At 42.5% G+C, this 15993-nt stretch overlaps 1 pseudogene; it reads left to right on the forward strand.

The window, feature by feature from the left end:
- Positions 1-15993, forward strand: part of LOC102278482 (POTE ankyrin domain family member A-like) — a 29275-nt pseudogene that overhangs the window by 12398 nt on the left and 884 nt on the right.

The following is a 15993-nucleotide window of genomic DNA, read 5'->3' on the forward strand; positions in this document are numbered from 1 at the left end:
TAGAATTAAGAAGAAAAGAAACTGGTCAAAAACATGAAAGTGTGTTTGAGTGGTCTGGTGTGCCCAGATTATGAGAGAGTGCCAGTGTTAAACAAGGCTGAGAAAAAGGTTCATATCAGACATATCATAGAAGGTCCTATGTGCTTCTTTACAGAAGCTGAAACCCCTTCCCACCGTGGCAGGAAGTGCTGAGACTTTTTGAGGGAGGGAGCAAATTGTCTGTGGAAGACAATTTTGTCATCAATGTAGAGAATAAGTTTGAACCAGATCAAATCTTGACAGTTAACTAGTATTCTCCCCCAAACCAGCAGACCAATAGAGAAGAAACAAAACCTGGTAGATGTTGCCTGAACCATCGCCAACCCCTGCCCCAGTGAGAAAGAGGGGCAGTCAGAACTGGAAGTGATGTTGTCTGACTCCTAGTTCTTTGCCTGTCCTAAGCCACACAACAATAAGCTGGGCCCTGGAGGCACCAGAGGCAAATGTGATCATACTGAACTTCGTCTCCTCTCCCAAGACCAAGCTGGCTAGACCATCCACATGGAGTTCCAAGGTCTTGGAGCTGCCAAGCCCTAGAAAGAGAAGATGGAAGAGCAGGTGGGGTCTGAGGCCATAAAAAGCCTCAGGTCTCCTTTCCCCATCCATACCCTCCCACCCACTCAAGTTTATAAATTTTTAACATCCACCTTCAAAGCAACTATACAAAGCCTTGAAGGAGAAATAGAATTGGAATACGGTGCATGTTTTCTCTCAGTTTCTATTTTTTGGCCTGCAGCATAATTCTTGCATTTGTGAAAGAACTTGAGGCTCCTGGAAGAAAGGAAGTTTAAGAATAAAAGCCATTATAATCGTATTGCTATTAGTAGTAGTGGGTTTGGCATTAGGCCTGGGCCACCCGGACTCCAGAGGCCTAAGTGACTAAATGGGAGGCACAGGCTGACTCACATGGCTGATCTGTCAGCCAGGGAGGCGCTGGAAAACCTCCCTGATACACAAAGGAAATGTTGGGGGTGGGGAGAAGGGGTGAACTGCACAGTGGCATGGGGAGAAGCTGTAATAGGGGATATAACCGGATTCTCAGATCGCTGGAGAGTTCAGAGCAGGTACCACCTACCAAGTAAATTCTTGGCACACTTGCCAAGGTGCCCCCTCCCTTCCCCAGGGTGCCAGATTCCCACAAAGAAGAGGTTTTAGTCCTTTGGCTTCAGGACTTGTATGCACTGCAGATTTCCAGCTCTGCCCACTCTGAGAGGGCTAGACTCACTAGCCCTGGATACCTCCATACCCTTCTTTGCAGAAAGGCCCTGGGTATGTAGAAGGAGAGAGTGTGGGAGGGGGCAGAGACGCTGGGACAACTAGACTTTGCTGGGTCCCCAGGTTGGATGTGGACCAAGCCCGCTCCAAGTAGCAGCTGGAGGGAGGTTTAGCACCTTCCACCTCCCCAGAGCAGCCTGGACCACCTCCTGCCATCATGGCTGTTGGGCAAAGGCAAGGTTTGCCCTTGGGGTCCCAGTCAGAACCAGAGACCCTGGAAGAACTCTTAAGAGGCCCCAGGGGCCCCAGGCTGGCCCAGGAACCCAGGACTGGGACTGGCCCGCCGTTAAAAGGCAGACCAAGGATCTTCTTTGGTGGTCCAGTGGCTAAGAATCAACACTCCCAATGCAGGGAGCCCAGGTGTGATCCCTGGTCGGGGAACTAGATTCTCACATGTCGCAACTAAGAGTTAGCATGCCACATGTCTTGCAGATCACTGAATCCAGGGTAGGAAAGGCGCAAGCTGGGAAGCAGATAGGAAGAAGCTGGAAGAAGACACTAGGAGCCATAAGAACTGAAGACATTCTTTTTTTCCGCAGCAGCAAGGCAGATATACTTTATTCTCTAATGGTTGATACCGCAACACAACAGCAGGAAGTTTTCAGGTGGTGCTTATACAGGTCCATATGCCCAGTGCTATGAATGATCTCAACTGTTACATCATTATTTACAAAACATATGGAGAGAGTGAGAGGACGCGGGGTGAGAAAGCCTGACCACCACCATCTTGCCTAGTTGTTCTTTCCCTAACCCACAACTAAAGATGCCACATGCTGCAACTAAGACCCAGCACAGCCAAAAACAAACAAAACACTTAAAAAAAAAAAAAATAAAGGCAGACCTACTCCTGCCTGGAGAATCCCGTGGACAGAGGAGCCTGGTAGGCTGCAGTCCATGGGGTCGCTGAGGGTCAGACACGACTGAGCGACTTCACTTTCATTTTCCACTTTCATGCATTGGAGAAGGAAATGGCAACCCACTCCAGTGATCTTGCCTGGAAAATCCCAGGGACGGGAGAGCCTGGTGGGCTGCCGTCTATGGGGTTGCACAGAGTCGGACACGACTGAAGTGACTTAGCAGTAAAGCACCTACAGTGATTTTCCTAACACTGAATCTGGGAATCTGCTTACTACTAAATAGTAACAACAAAAAACTACCGTTTATTTACAAATGACTTACTTACAAAACAGAAAGAGACTCACACACTTAGAAAACGAAATCATGGTCGTGGGGGTTGAGGGGAGCGGGAAGGGATAGTTAAGGACATTGGGAAGATGACGTACACACTGCTATATTTAAAATTGATAAGCAACAAAAACCTATTGTAGAGCACGTGGAACTCTGCTCAATGTTATGTGCTCAATCTTGTCCCAGCCTGGATGAGACTGGGGTTTGGGGGAGAATGGCTACATGTATATATACGGCTGAGTCCCTTCACTGTTCACTTGGAACTATCACAACATTAATTGGCTATGCCCCAATACAAGATGTTTTTGTTGTTAAAAATAAAAAATGAAATGAAAAATCACCTAACAGATTAATAGAAACCCTCTGCCATGGTTAACTTCAAATATTGATCTATTCTTACTTGTAACTAGAAGTTATTTTGAACACAATAAATCAAGAAAGTGTTAAAACACACACGCACGCACGCACACACACACACACACACACACACACACACAAACTACCATTTATTGACCAGGGTATGAGATATCAAGAAACAAAAGCTCAGAGGAAGCATTTCAAAGCACCAAAGTGGCCTAAGCGTGCTTCTCCCTAGTTTTGAGCCTCCCCGGTGGAGGCGGCCTTTGCTGAGTTACAACCGCAGCTGTAGCCCACATGAACAGTGCCATAGCTCCAGGGTCCCACTTCTCCTGGTGCCAAGCCCTGTGGGACTGTAGGAAAGAGGCTGCAATAGACATGTGGCAAGACTTTCAAAACAGACCCTCTCCCCTGCCGTCCCATCTGTCAGAGCCTGTGTCACACAATGGTTGAGGCTAGAAATTTGCAGTCAGACCTGGATTTGAATCCTACCTCCACCACCTCCCAGTCACGTGATTGTGGGAAAGTGGACCTCTGTGAGCCTCATTTCCCTTGTCTGTAAAATAGGGCTAATCGCAGTATCTTCCTTGGAGTTGCAATAGGATGAAATAACACGTGCAAAGCACTGAGTGCCAGCACAGAGGAGGTGCTCTGTACATGGACAGCAGTTTCCTTCTTTCAAAAAGAACATGTTGAGGAGAACACATTGCACCTAAGGGCTCAATCTGCCGCTTTGCTGGTTTCTAGAGCCTGTGGAAGGAATAGCCTTGCTATGCAGGGTGGGGCTCAGATCTGAGCTCCTGGAAGATCTTTGAGCTATGGTCTAAGCCTTGGTTTGGGCTCTTGCTTCAAGGAGGGAAAAAAATGCAGATGAAATTCATGAGAAATAGGTGGGTGCTTTTGTTTACCCCACACAGCTAGAAGAGTCTACATGGAACCACAGGCTATGGATCTCAGCTGATGAGGAAAGCACTGGGGATTTCCAAGAAGCTGCAGGTACCCCCATACTGCCTCATGCCACAGCTGTGCAAATATTGCAAGGCAGGGGGCAAGGAGCCCTGCTGCCATTAACTCCATCACAGTGCAGTATCGGGAGTGAACAAGGAACTTGGGCTAGGAAAGACCCAGGTGCAAAACGCTTACTCTGCACAGCAATTTTGGACCTTCTGGTATATTTCTGGATATCCTGATTTGGACATTCTAGTAATCATTTTGGGGACCATCCCTCCTGTTCATCTCATCCAGAAAACAAAAACTCCCTAGATGGGGCAGACCTTGTGCCTTACTCCACAAGACATCCAGAGACCTTTATCTTCTTATTGAACTGCCTGTCTCCCAAGGATATTTCAGAAAGGAATTTACCAAAATGGAATATCTAAGATAGACTATAGTTGTTATAGTTGCTAAGTCATGTCCAACTCTTTGCAACCCCATGGACTATAGTCTCCCAAGCTTCTCTATCCATCGAATTCTCCAGGCAAGAATACTGGAGTGGGTTGCCATTCCCTCCTTCAGGGGATCTTCCCGACCCAGGAATGGAACCCATATCTCCTGCTTGACAGGTGGATTCTTTACTACTGAGCCACCTGGGAAGCCTCAGACGACAATAAGGAACCCCAAAACAGACAATGTTGGAGCCAGACAACATTTTGGCTCACAACCTTTTATTATGGGAGGTCTTATACAGGTTAACCTGGGTGAGCCTGCCCTCTCATCTTTGGACCAGTGCTCTAGTCCAGTGGGTCTTGAACTTTAGTCAGTGTCAGCACCACCTGGAGGGCTTGTTAGCACATACAGATCACTGACCCTACTCAGAGGGTTCTGGGGCTAAAGCATTAGCCTTTCAACAAGCTCCCAGGTGATACTAATGCTGCTGGCCCAGGGATAGGACTACACTCTGAGAACCACTGCCACCGTTAATCTGTATCAGAGCCTTTGTTCGCTTGGAGAGACAGGAACATAGCAGGAAGGACACAGTCTGGTGAAGCAAGACTCATGGGGGATGGGTTAGACCCTCTTCCTCTTACCATGTCAGTTCCCTCAGTTGTACAATGAAGACAATGATACCCATCTTTTAGGTGACAGTGTTAAGTGAAGATAAATACGAAAGTGCCTTATAAACTATAACATTCTATACAATTGTAAAGGATTAAACATGAGGATTATTCTAAGGGTTAAATTTCATAGTCCATGGAGGTTGGTAGTGCAGGGACTGGCATATTGTGGGGCTCAACAGATATTAAATGAAAAAAACCCCAATAAGTAAAAATAGCCACTGACTCCTTGCCAGACATTTCGGTCTCTGTCATATGTTAAACAAAAAAATGGTAATAAAGTTACAACACATGAAATTCATATTCCAGTCGTGGGTGGCAGAGACCTCCTTCTTGGCTTCTGATCCAACTCATTATTCAAACCCTTTTACCATCGAGTGCGCCACGGCTTAATGTGGAACCAACTGTGGATCTTGATAAGAGGAAAAGACTGGGCTCTGTTTCTCCTTTGCTCTTGGCAGTCCTCAGGCCTCCAGGATAACTTTTCTCACAAAATGAATAGTGTTGGCTCCCAGAGAGACCAATCTAATCTCATCTTGTCCACTCAGAAGATCCGTATCAAACGTTACAGACTGTCTGACTGCAGTAAGGGGCATCTAATTCCATCTGGATTTGGACCAGTGTTTAAATGATCAAATAGGGAGCCATTAGCCTGGTAGAGACAGAGAAGCAAAATATAGCCGGCCCACTTTTTCAACATTGTTCTTGTCTAAAGTTTGAAAAGCCCCCATTTGAGAGACAAAGAGAGAAACAGAGAGTAAGAGTGAGAAAGAGCAAGAGAGGAGTTGAAAGCCCATCACCTCCCTTAAAAACACTATGAATGAATCATCCTACATTTTCAGTGTTTACGGGCATGACAGTCTGATCAGATAACCACGCTATGCCAAGAGACCCAATTACCAATCCCCTGGAGAACTTAATTTACTTTCAAAGGAAGAAAAAATAAGTCTCCGGTTACTCTTGGTTGAATAAAAATGTCACTTATTTCCCCTCAGCCATTTTCAGAAAGGCGCCGTTCACTTCAAATGGAAGCCCACTTCAAATCACTGGTGAGCTCTGTTACCCAGAAAACATACACTTCACCAGTCAGTTTTGAGAGATGCTTAAAAAACATCAGTTTCTAACATGTAAGACTCTGAAAACACTCTACATTTTTTTTTTAATATCTCAGTCTCACTGCGTTATTAAGGGAACATCCAGAATCTGTAAAACAGATACAAATTAAATGTTGTTACAAACACTGTAAGTAAATCTCCAGGGATACAATGTGAAATACCCTGACTTAGGCCAAACTGGCCCATATTTGTGAAATAAAACCAAAGTTTGGACGCCAGATCACATGGGGACTGTTCTGTCTTTGCCAGATTCTAACAATTAGATACAGGTTAAAGATGCAACTTGCACCTTTAAAAAGGCACAATCTTATCAAAAACCACAAATTGATTTAGTGTCAGACTTTCTTTGATGTCAACTTTCTACCAAAACTTTGGAAAGAAAAGAGAGGGAGAGAGAGACGGAGCGAAACCATGGTTCTAGAATCTCAGGATGATGTCTTGAGCCTGCCTGACTCCAGCCTCTCAGTGGACTGCTGAGAGAGAGGAATTTCTTAACATTCTTACAGTTCAAAATACATGTCATTATGTTTCCTGTTTACTGGGAGGGGTGGGGAGAGGTAGTACTTAGAAAGTCTGGGCAGAGTCAGTCTGCTCTTCAGGCTCATCCCGTTTCTTTTCTAGCATCACCGATAGGCTCACAGCTCTAGCAATCCAGTTGCCCAGACCTTTGACTGAAACCCTACAGTTCTGTTTCCCTGTAAACTCTCTCAGGCACTAATGATGTGCAACATCTCTAGGCATGACTTTAATTTTGAAGCTTCAGCTTTAGGGAAGTCACACGAGACGAGGCTGAAGTTGATTGGCGTGTTTCACTACATGTCTGACATCAAACCGCAGAGCAGTAGGGTGTTTGAAGGAAATTCTTTGCCAAACCCTAACCCAGGTCACAAAATCTGATCCAGAAGAGGCACGGGAATGAAATACTTAATAGTGAGACAGTGAATCCTGTCTTTGTGGTCCTAGCTTCTCTGGACAGACACTGGTCTATTTTGTAAACTTTTAGATGGAAAACAACCACCACTGCATAGCTGGGGCAAAGGCAAAGGATGTTGAGCATCTGTACAGACACAGTGTTTTGCAAACCCAAATATTGCCCACTCTCTTCTTATACTAATCACATCCCATCTGTCACCAAGTGCTGGGTCCTCTGTCCCTGAGATCCATCTGCTTCTCCCCAATGTTATCACCACTTCCTTTGACAACTGCAGTAACCCCCTCAGAGGTTCTGTGTCCCCAGCTTTCAGCCCGAGAGCACATTTTCTACACTGCTGCATCTATTTTTCAAAACTCAAAAGTGATTACTTCATCCTCTGCTTACATGCCCCACAGGTTAAAATATGAACCACTCAGCTTTAGGGCTCAAGACTGAAAAATCTCACTGGGGAAAATGGCAGAAAAACTCAATTTTAAGTTCCCCAGTAGGACACCACCCTCAGATTCCTCTGCTCTAATGAAGGGATAACTCCATTAGTATTTAACTTTTGTGGATTAGGCTGGCCCACATGTGTAATGTTGGTTCCACATGGATTTCAAAGAACTGGTTTATAATAAATTCTCAGAATACAACCCATTTTTTAGATTCAGACTACAAATAAAGCACTGCTTTGTCTTTCTCACTGTTTAAATGACTTTGGAATTAAAATATAATATAACTAAAAATTACAACAAAGATGAACAGTGCCTCCCAGAGTAAAAGCTTAGCATTTTAACCCACAAAGCCAACTAGGGATCTGGAGAAGTGGGAGGACAGATTTGTCATGAAACGAAGCCTGTCACAGACATGAAGATGAAAGTGCATTTTAGAGTAAGTAATAGATACTGCATGTTTAGAACTTGATTGCTTGGGCCATGTGGTGCTTCTACTATTTCAAGGCTAAACTAAGAGATAAAGCCGTTACGTGTATTGAAAGGTCTGAGGGTAGAGGTGGGTTATGAATCCTTGTGCTGTGCCGTGCTCAGCCACTCAGTAGTGTCCAACTCTGTGCGAGCCTGTGGTCTGTAGCCCGCCAGGCTCCTCTCCATGGGATTCTCCAGGCAAGAGTACCCGAGTGGGCTGCCATGCCCTTCTCTATGAAGCCTTACCAACAAAAGGTGGTGGTTTATTAGTAAGGAAAGAGATCTCTGCATGATGCTTGGTATTTCTTCACCTCGTCTCTTATCAACAAATGAAAGTCATGCCTGTTTTGCTCATCTTTCCTGTTCCTCGGGTCATGCGCGCAGGTCAATGAATGACTTCATGGATGCAGTGTGACACAGTGTGTCCAAATAGGTGGCTCCTCCTCTTTTGCTTTCTTATTTATCCTAGCAGGTAATGTTGGCTCTTCATTAGAGAGCTTACTATATAACAGGAAGCAAGTACTAAGTTTATACATATCTCACTAATCCTCAGACTGTTGATTAATGTTAGTCCCATTTTACAAACAAGATTCAGATGTAGGGAGCTTAATTTGTTCAAGATCAGTTAGCTAGTAAGCGGTGGTGCTCCAGAGCCCATATTCTAACCACCATACAAACTGCCTCTTTCTCACAGCTGGCGTAGAATTCTCTACACCTTGTGATTACTTCTTTCTTTCTAGTTGTCAGGCTAGGAGAGTCTCCAGAAGCAGTATGTATATGATGAAGGACTAGGGGGAAAGGAGGCAGGTACTGAGTCTTATGGATGTATGGGAAATCAAATGAAGTCTGAGATCTCAGTTTTCAATGTAAAAAGCAAAGATACTAAAGTTTACAAAAAACCATATGGTGATCTCACCAAGCTGGTCATCTGGTTTGGAATAAACACAGAACCAAAAGACGTGGAGAGAGGAACTAGCCAACTCTTCGGGATTATCTTTTCATGAATCCCCATTGTCACTGTTTTCAGACCAAAAAATAAAGGGGCTTAGTATTCTCTCTCATAGAACGAAACAGGTGAAAGACAGAAAAAAAGATCTTTTTTCCTGTTGTGTCTCCTCACAGGTCTTACAAACTAAATGTATTATCTAGAAATCCATTTTACCTTCCATAGGCCCTTGACATGTTTTTAAACTTTTAGTCTCATGCTACTAGAAGAAATATAGTAAGCCACAAAGAGAACAGTGACTGTATAACAAGTTTATTTATTTATTTAATTTGTTCAACTGGTTATTCCTGAAGTAGAAAGGGAAAAATTTGCAATTTAAAGTCAATTTTGTTGTCGATGCTGTTATTGTGTTTTGCTGCAAGGTGCCACCTGTGGGCTCTGTGGTAACAAAGGTGAGACAGGGTATAATGGAGGCAAGGTAGGGCAACTGGTGGGCAGATGCCTTCACAGCAAGAAAACAAATGGACAGTGGTTTGGAATTTGCATTGTGGCACCTGTCACTACTGGAAGAAAATTCAGAAAGTTCAACTGCTGCTTTAAAAAGGAGCTCGTGATGGTAAGAGTGTGGTGAAAATAAGTCAGTTCAGATTCATAGTAAGTTTATTTTTCAGATATCCTAAAAATGTGGAATTAATGAATTTATAGCCAAGGCAAACGTCCTCTTTTCTTCAAGGATGGAGAGTTTCCTTTCTGTTGAAAGAATGCCAATCAAAGAACGCAAATTACTCCAGGTATCCTGAGTTTTATGTATGTGCTACTTTAAGTCCACACTGTTCAAGAATAATATGTGAACACAGCCACTTCTGGAACAAGCAAGTTTTCCTGTAGGATAATCAGCAACCCCCCTTTTCTCACAGAAAATTTGTAGATGCAAACAACAGCAGGTATCATAATCAATACTAGCTATGCTATAGGATATAAGTTAAAAAAAAAAAAGGCATTAGTGGGCTGTCAATAAAAAAGTAAAATTCAGCAGTATTTATAAAACATTTATAAACACATCTTTTCTAGAGCAACACTACTAGTATTCTGCAGGGTCAGAAGGGCAATATTGTCAACTTCTTGACAATATTCTAACCCAGTACATAAAAGCCCTACCAGTTATTGGTCTGCCCTGGCCAGCACTTTGTATCTACCTTTTCCAACCTTTACAACAAAAATACTGTTCTCTTCACTGATTAGTTACACTGCTAAATGCAGCATGACTCCCAAATTCATGCTCCCTGTTCTGCCTCTGTGGGTGTAGACCAAATTCCCTGTTTAGACAACGCATTACTGAATTGGGTATTTACTCAACCCAGTATCATACAATACTTGCTAGGAACAATGAGCCAGGGCTGAGAACAGGAAAACTGTTAATTGAGAGTCTCTCCTTTTTAAGACTGAAAAGAGAATCAGCAGACATGGGTATTCTCAAAGGAACATTACAGACACGTCTAAACTGTGCAGTAAATGTTAACCAGATTAACTTTTTCTTTCAAATTCCCTTTTTATTCTAAGCTGACAGCTCTTTTTTCTTCTAGTTATGAATATATCCTAAGTATACCTTGTAAATTTTCTATCTGAAATTTCAGTACCAGTAGTGAAGTACAAGGCAAAAAGCAGCAAAGCCCTGTCAGTTTGCAAGTCACAAATAAACCCCCAAATCATGACAGACCAGGGAAGACACGTACCTCTCTGCTGGCAGTGATATCTGAAGGTTAAGTTCATGACACTGCACACGGACTCCACTTGGAAAAATCTCTTTCGGCATCAAGGCCATGGAAGAAAATATTAAAACAGGACACCAAACCATTTTTCCCCTTCCCACTGAGTGTTTATTTTATAGCTTTTTCATCAGGTAATCAACTGAAACACTTGAACAACAGAGAGCTGGCAGAATGTTAAGGAGAAGGAGTGATTCTCTCTCCAACAGATGTGACAAAATGGTTTCAACTTGGAAACAGTATTGTGTAAATGAATCAAGAGAACAGCAGAGGGGGAGAAAAAGAGAAAGCAGAGACAGAGGAAGCAGCAAGCATCTTCCAACGCGGACTGTGAGGGGGAAAAGGCACTCTTCTTCAGCTGTCTTGTGTATTTATAAAGTGAAAGTCAAAATATACAATCCGTTTGCCAAAATTACATTCAACACTGCTTTAGAGATGCTCACACACCTGAGTCTCAGTAGAAAGCTTTAGAAGCTGTCTGAAAAATCAGATAGACAGCACCAGTGTGTCTAAACCATAGGCTTACCAGTAATGGGTTTTAAAAGAGATCATCACCATCAGGGTCCTTTTTATAAACAGGACTGCAAAGGTCACAAAGCTGCATGAACTTAAATTACAGGATAAATCTGATGAACTGATTGCCCATTTCTATCTTTACAATTCCCTCTCCAGTAAATCAGAAAGCAAGCTCCACTCGAGAGGAGTTGAATTGGCAGTGCTCATCTCAAACGGGGTGCTTTTCCCCTCCAAAGGCTGCCTGAGCAGCAGTTTAGTTGGCATCATCCAGCAGCTTTGCATAGGGTAAATGGATGCAAAAATTTAACAGCAATTGCCTTACTTCCTCTCAAAGCAAACAGCACTAACGTATGAAGAGGCACATTTTCAACTTATGAAGTAGAAGCACCTGGACCTCTTAAAAGACAAACTTCATAAAAGGTTACAATACTGGGTGCCTCTCATAATAAAGGATTTTAGGGCCATAGGTGTGTTTGAGAATGATCAATGGGAAAAACCAGAGAGATGGTTTACACAGATGTTCTCTATGTAGAATTTGAATAGAAATTAAAATACCAGCTATGCATTGGGGAGCCAGCCTTTAGTTCAATTCTCTAGCGCTTTTAGAATTTTTATTTCATTTTATTAGAAAAAGAGAATCATTGTCTACAAACTATTTTCTTTCTAACTATTCAAATACAATGAGCAAATCACCTGCAATATCAAAATACTGTTTGTAAATCACAGATGGGACTCACAATTTTAGGAATCTCTGATAGGACATATATTGAGAAATAACAGTGGACTTCAAATTATAGGCATTAGCTGAATTTTAAAAATAGAAAATAAAATGCAAAGTTTAAAAGTCAGTAAGTTTTTCTCTGATTTTCAGTCATTTAAATCCAATCATCAGGAATTCAGAAGCACCCAGTATGTTCAAAGTTGCACAAATGCATATGGATGATAGAAAAGTAACCCCCATGCAATACCTTATGTGTTGTTGTCAGATATATTTAGGTGATACTTTACAGATTAAAGCTGGGTAAAACCAAAATACATCCTTTCCATTAAATTTTAAAAGTCACAACAATTTATCAATAGTTGCCATTTCACAGCAATTTGAAAACAAGAGTTGATACAAGATGAACAAAAAGGTACTTTTCCCTCTTTTAGGAAATAAACATATATAGATATATATATACACACATACACACATAACATTATCTTTTAAAATTCAAAGTGGTTAATTTGCTATTGTATCGTATAAAAAAAAATTTTCCCCTATTTTCAAAGTACTGAAAAAAGCGCAGAGGCTGAAAAAGAAAAATCACACTTGCCACTTTAAAAAAATACATTACCATCTCAGTGGTTCTGTTTATTTGATTATAAAGTTAGGTATTATAAGGACTCTGAACTTGTCAGGCTCCTAGGACTATATTAGACCACATGGGATTAAATCTAACCCTTTCTCAGTCTCCAGGAAGGATACTTCTCACCCACCCTGAAAGCTGATAGCATAAACGCCCCTATTCTGAACAGCTAAACTGGGAAAGAAAACCTGCCCACCTGGAAGCAATCCAAGTTATAAAAGTTTATGAATCTGTGGGAGAGACCGCCTGGATCAGAAAGCTATTCTTTGGATATAAGTTAGGAGCTGTTTTGGAAGTATATAAACTCTTTTAGGCCAGTAGGGTACAGATTCAAAAGTGATTTCTCCATAAATAACAACCTGCTACAGGGATTGGCAAAGTGCAACCCATGGTACATATTTGGCCTGTCACCTGTTTCAGCAATAAAGTTGTATTGGGACACAGCCATACTCATCACTTATGTGTTGTCTGCTTTTATACTAAAATGGCAGAGTTGGGTAGCTGTGGTGGAGACCGATGGCTTGCAAAGTCTGAAACTGTATGTTCTCTGAATCTTCTGACCCTAGATCTATGTGCCACTGTAGTTACCTAAAAGAGCTGATGCACCGTAAGATTTAGCTGGACTCAGAGAATAACCCACATCCTAGGCTTCCCTAGCAGATAAATGTCAGATGTCCCATCCCAAGGCGGTGTTTTACTTTTGGGCAAGGAAATCATTTGTATATATTTTCAACAAATGCCTGCAAAAGGTATTAAATTCACAAAAAAGAAAGTCAAGTAAGAAAAGTATGCCTGTTGATATACACTCTTTAATATTGTCCTATTATTGGGGGGGTGGGGAAGGGTGTTATAATGACTTTTCCTGCCAACTTCTTTTAGCTTTTCTTTAAATTTGTCCAAAATGTCTTTTGATAAGTTGCACTCTCTCCTCCTCCCATACAATCAACAACCATTAAAGCAAGCTGCCTGAAATGCTTAACATAGTCTGGTGAGGCCCTGTTACGGGATATTTATTTAAACTAAACATATTAAAGATTACTCTTTTAGAAAATGTTTCCAAAATTCTTTATCTTTGCTACTCCAAGAAGTGGAAGAAAGTAAAGAATGCACAGGGAAATAAAATTCTGCAAAATATACCTTAAAAAACCAGAGGTATAAAATAGCTACCATTTCTGAATGGTAATGTAAAATAAAAACAGAAAAGTCTTCCACATTTGAAGAGCAAATTTTCCTCTGCCCTGAGTCAGCTAATGAAATCTTTTTGCAAACAGGGAACAAACTCCTGAACTCAAGCAGCTGCTCATGAATCTCTAAGAGTTCACAGGTGTTTCAATTTTCAATAGTTGTTGAAACAGGGAAGATAAAACACTGATAAGATATTTATTAAACACAAATTCATATCAAGATGAACTTTTTTCAACCAGCTTATAAGTGAACTTTTCTCTTTTCTTTGTTAAAAAACCAATGATATGAAACTATATGTTAAAGATGTTTCCATAATACCTTACATTTATATCGCGCATAACAATTTTCAAAGTGCTTTCACATGCCATCTCATTTAATCCTCACAACACCCCTGTGAGGTAGGTACAGCAGGTATTATATCCTCATTTCAAGATGAGGAAACTGAGGCAGAGAGAGGTTAAGTGACTTGCCCAAGGTCACACAGCTGATAAGTGGCAGAGCCAAGTCAAGAAATCAAGATTTCCGACTCCTCGTCCAGTACTCTTTCCACTATAACTACTGCCCCCAAGTATGAATAATGTACTTCGTATCAAAATTGAAAGGTTACTGAAGTTCATTTCAGTGATGTCTTAACAGTAAAGTTAAATGAGAAATACAAGAACAGTAGATCTGATGGTTTTACTTGACGTAATAAAATTGGTGCAAAATCACTTGTCTAATTACTTATAACCTTTTGGTCCAAATACATAAAATATGCAATATTTACAGCATTTTCCTTTTTTTTTTATTTTTGTAAATGCAATGCTTTAAAACACATTATAAAGCACCTTAGTAAGAATAGTCTACAAGGAAAAGTACAGAAGTAGGAAAATCCTACCCATACCACAGCTCACTAATGGAGATATAATATGGAGTCACCGATACCTCAGTTTTACAGCTTTACAAATAACCCATGGAGAAACAAACACTAAATTTACTTTTTTGATATTAATATGTGGAAGCCTTAACTAAAACTTTAGGCATCCTGGTGGTGGAGGAGAGAGCAGCACGGAGCAGAGTGCCCAGGGCTGTGCTCCTGGGGCCCCGGGCAGCTGCCCCAGGTGCAGCCAGCGCTCACCTTGCCAGTCCCAGCACTTGCCCCCCGCCGCTGCAGCAGCCAGCATGCTGCACCCGCTGCTGCTTGCCTGGCTCTGCCTAGCTGGCTGGCCTGGGGCCTCCCGCAGCTGCCAGCTGCCCTCTGAGGGGAGACCCCTGAGCGAGGGCTGCCACACCAAGCTGGCCGCGATCATTGTGTACGCCAAGGTGCTAGCGCTGTACCAGGAGTGGCATGGCCTCAACAGCTACCCACCTGCCCTGGCAGTATGCTGGGCTCTTCTACTGGGCCCAGATCAAGATGCTGTGCAACCAAGCGTGGGGCAGCACGCTCCAGGTGCCCGCAGGCTCCAGGCTCAACCTCACTGGCCAGGGCTACTTCTCCTGTCACTCCCACACTGTGGTCCAGGATTACTCCTATTTCTTCTTCCTCAGGATGGATAAGGAATATAACCTCTAGCCTCATGGAGTCAATTTCCAAGATGCCATCTTTCTAGACACTCTAGAGAACAGAAGGATGTTTTCCAGCCTTCAAATTGTTTGCAAAGGCAGCAGCTGGCGACCTTCTCCAATGACTGGGAGGTCCAAGAAGACACCAGGCCCAGGTACCACATCTGAGAGAAGGGCCTTGGAAAGATCCACAAAGCTGCCAGCATGGGCAATGTAGCCGAAGTGCAGCATATTCTCTTGCTCGGAAATAATCGCCTAAACGATGGAGACAAGATGAACAGGACTACCCTCCACTTGGCCTGTGCCAATGGTCATTCAGCGGGGGTAACTCTCCTCCTGGAGAGAAAAATACCTTCCTAACCTCTGAAAAGAGGACAGTGCTGATGAAGGCTGTAGAATGCCAAGCAGAGGAGTTTGCAACTATTCTGCTGGAGCACGGTGCCAACCCAAATGTCACAAACGTCAGCAGCAGCACTGCTCTCAACTATACTGCCTTTTGCCAGAATATATCACTTGCAGCAGAGCTGCTTTCATACGATGCCAATAACAGAAGCCAGGAATAAGGATGACCTCACACCACTGTTACTACAAGTGAAAGGAAACAGCAAATGTTTGGAGTTTTTAGTACAGAAAGGAGCAAATATATATGTGGTTGATAAGATGAAAAGAACAGCCCTCATGCTTGCTGTCAGTTATGAGTCAAATGCAGTCAGTCTTCTTCAGCAAGGTGTTAACATCTTTTCTCAAGATGTTTTTGGATGGACTGCTGAAGAATGTGCTGTTGTTAGTGGTGTTATTATTCACCAACTGATTACTGACTATAAA

Source organism: Bos mutus, chromosome 3, assembly GCF_027580195.1.
Source record: "Bos mutus isolate GX-2022 chromosome 3, NWIPB_WYAK_1.1, whole genome shotgun sequence".
In the NCBI taxonomy this organism is placed as follows: domain Eukaryota; kingdom Metazoa; phylum Chordata; class Mammalia; order Artiodactyla; family Bovidae; genus Bos; species Bos mutus.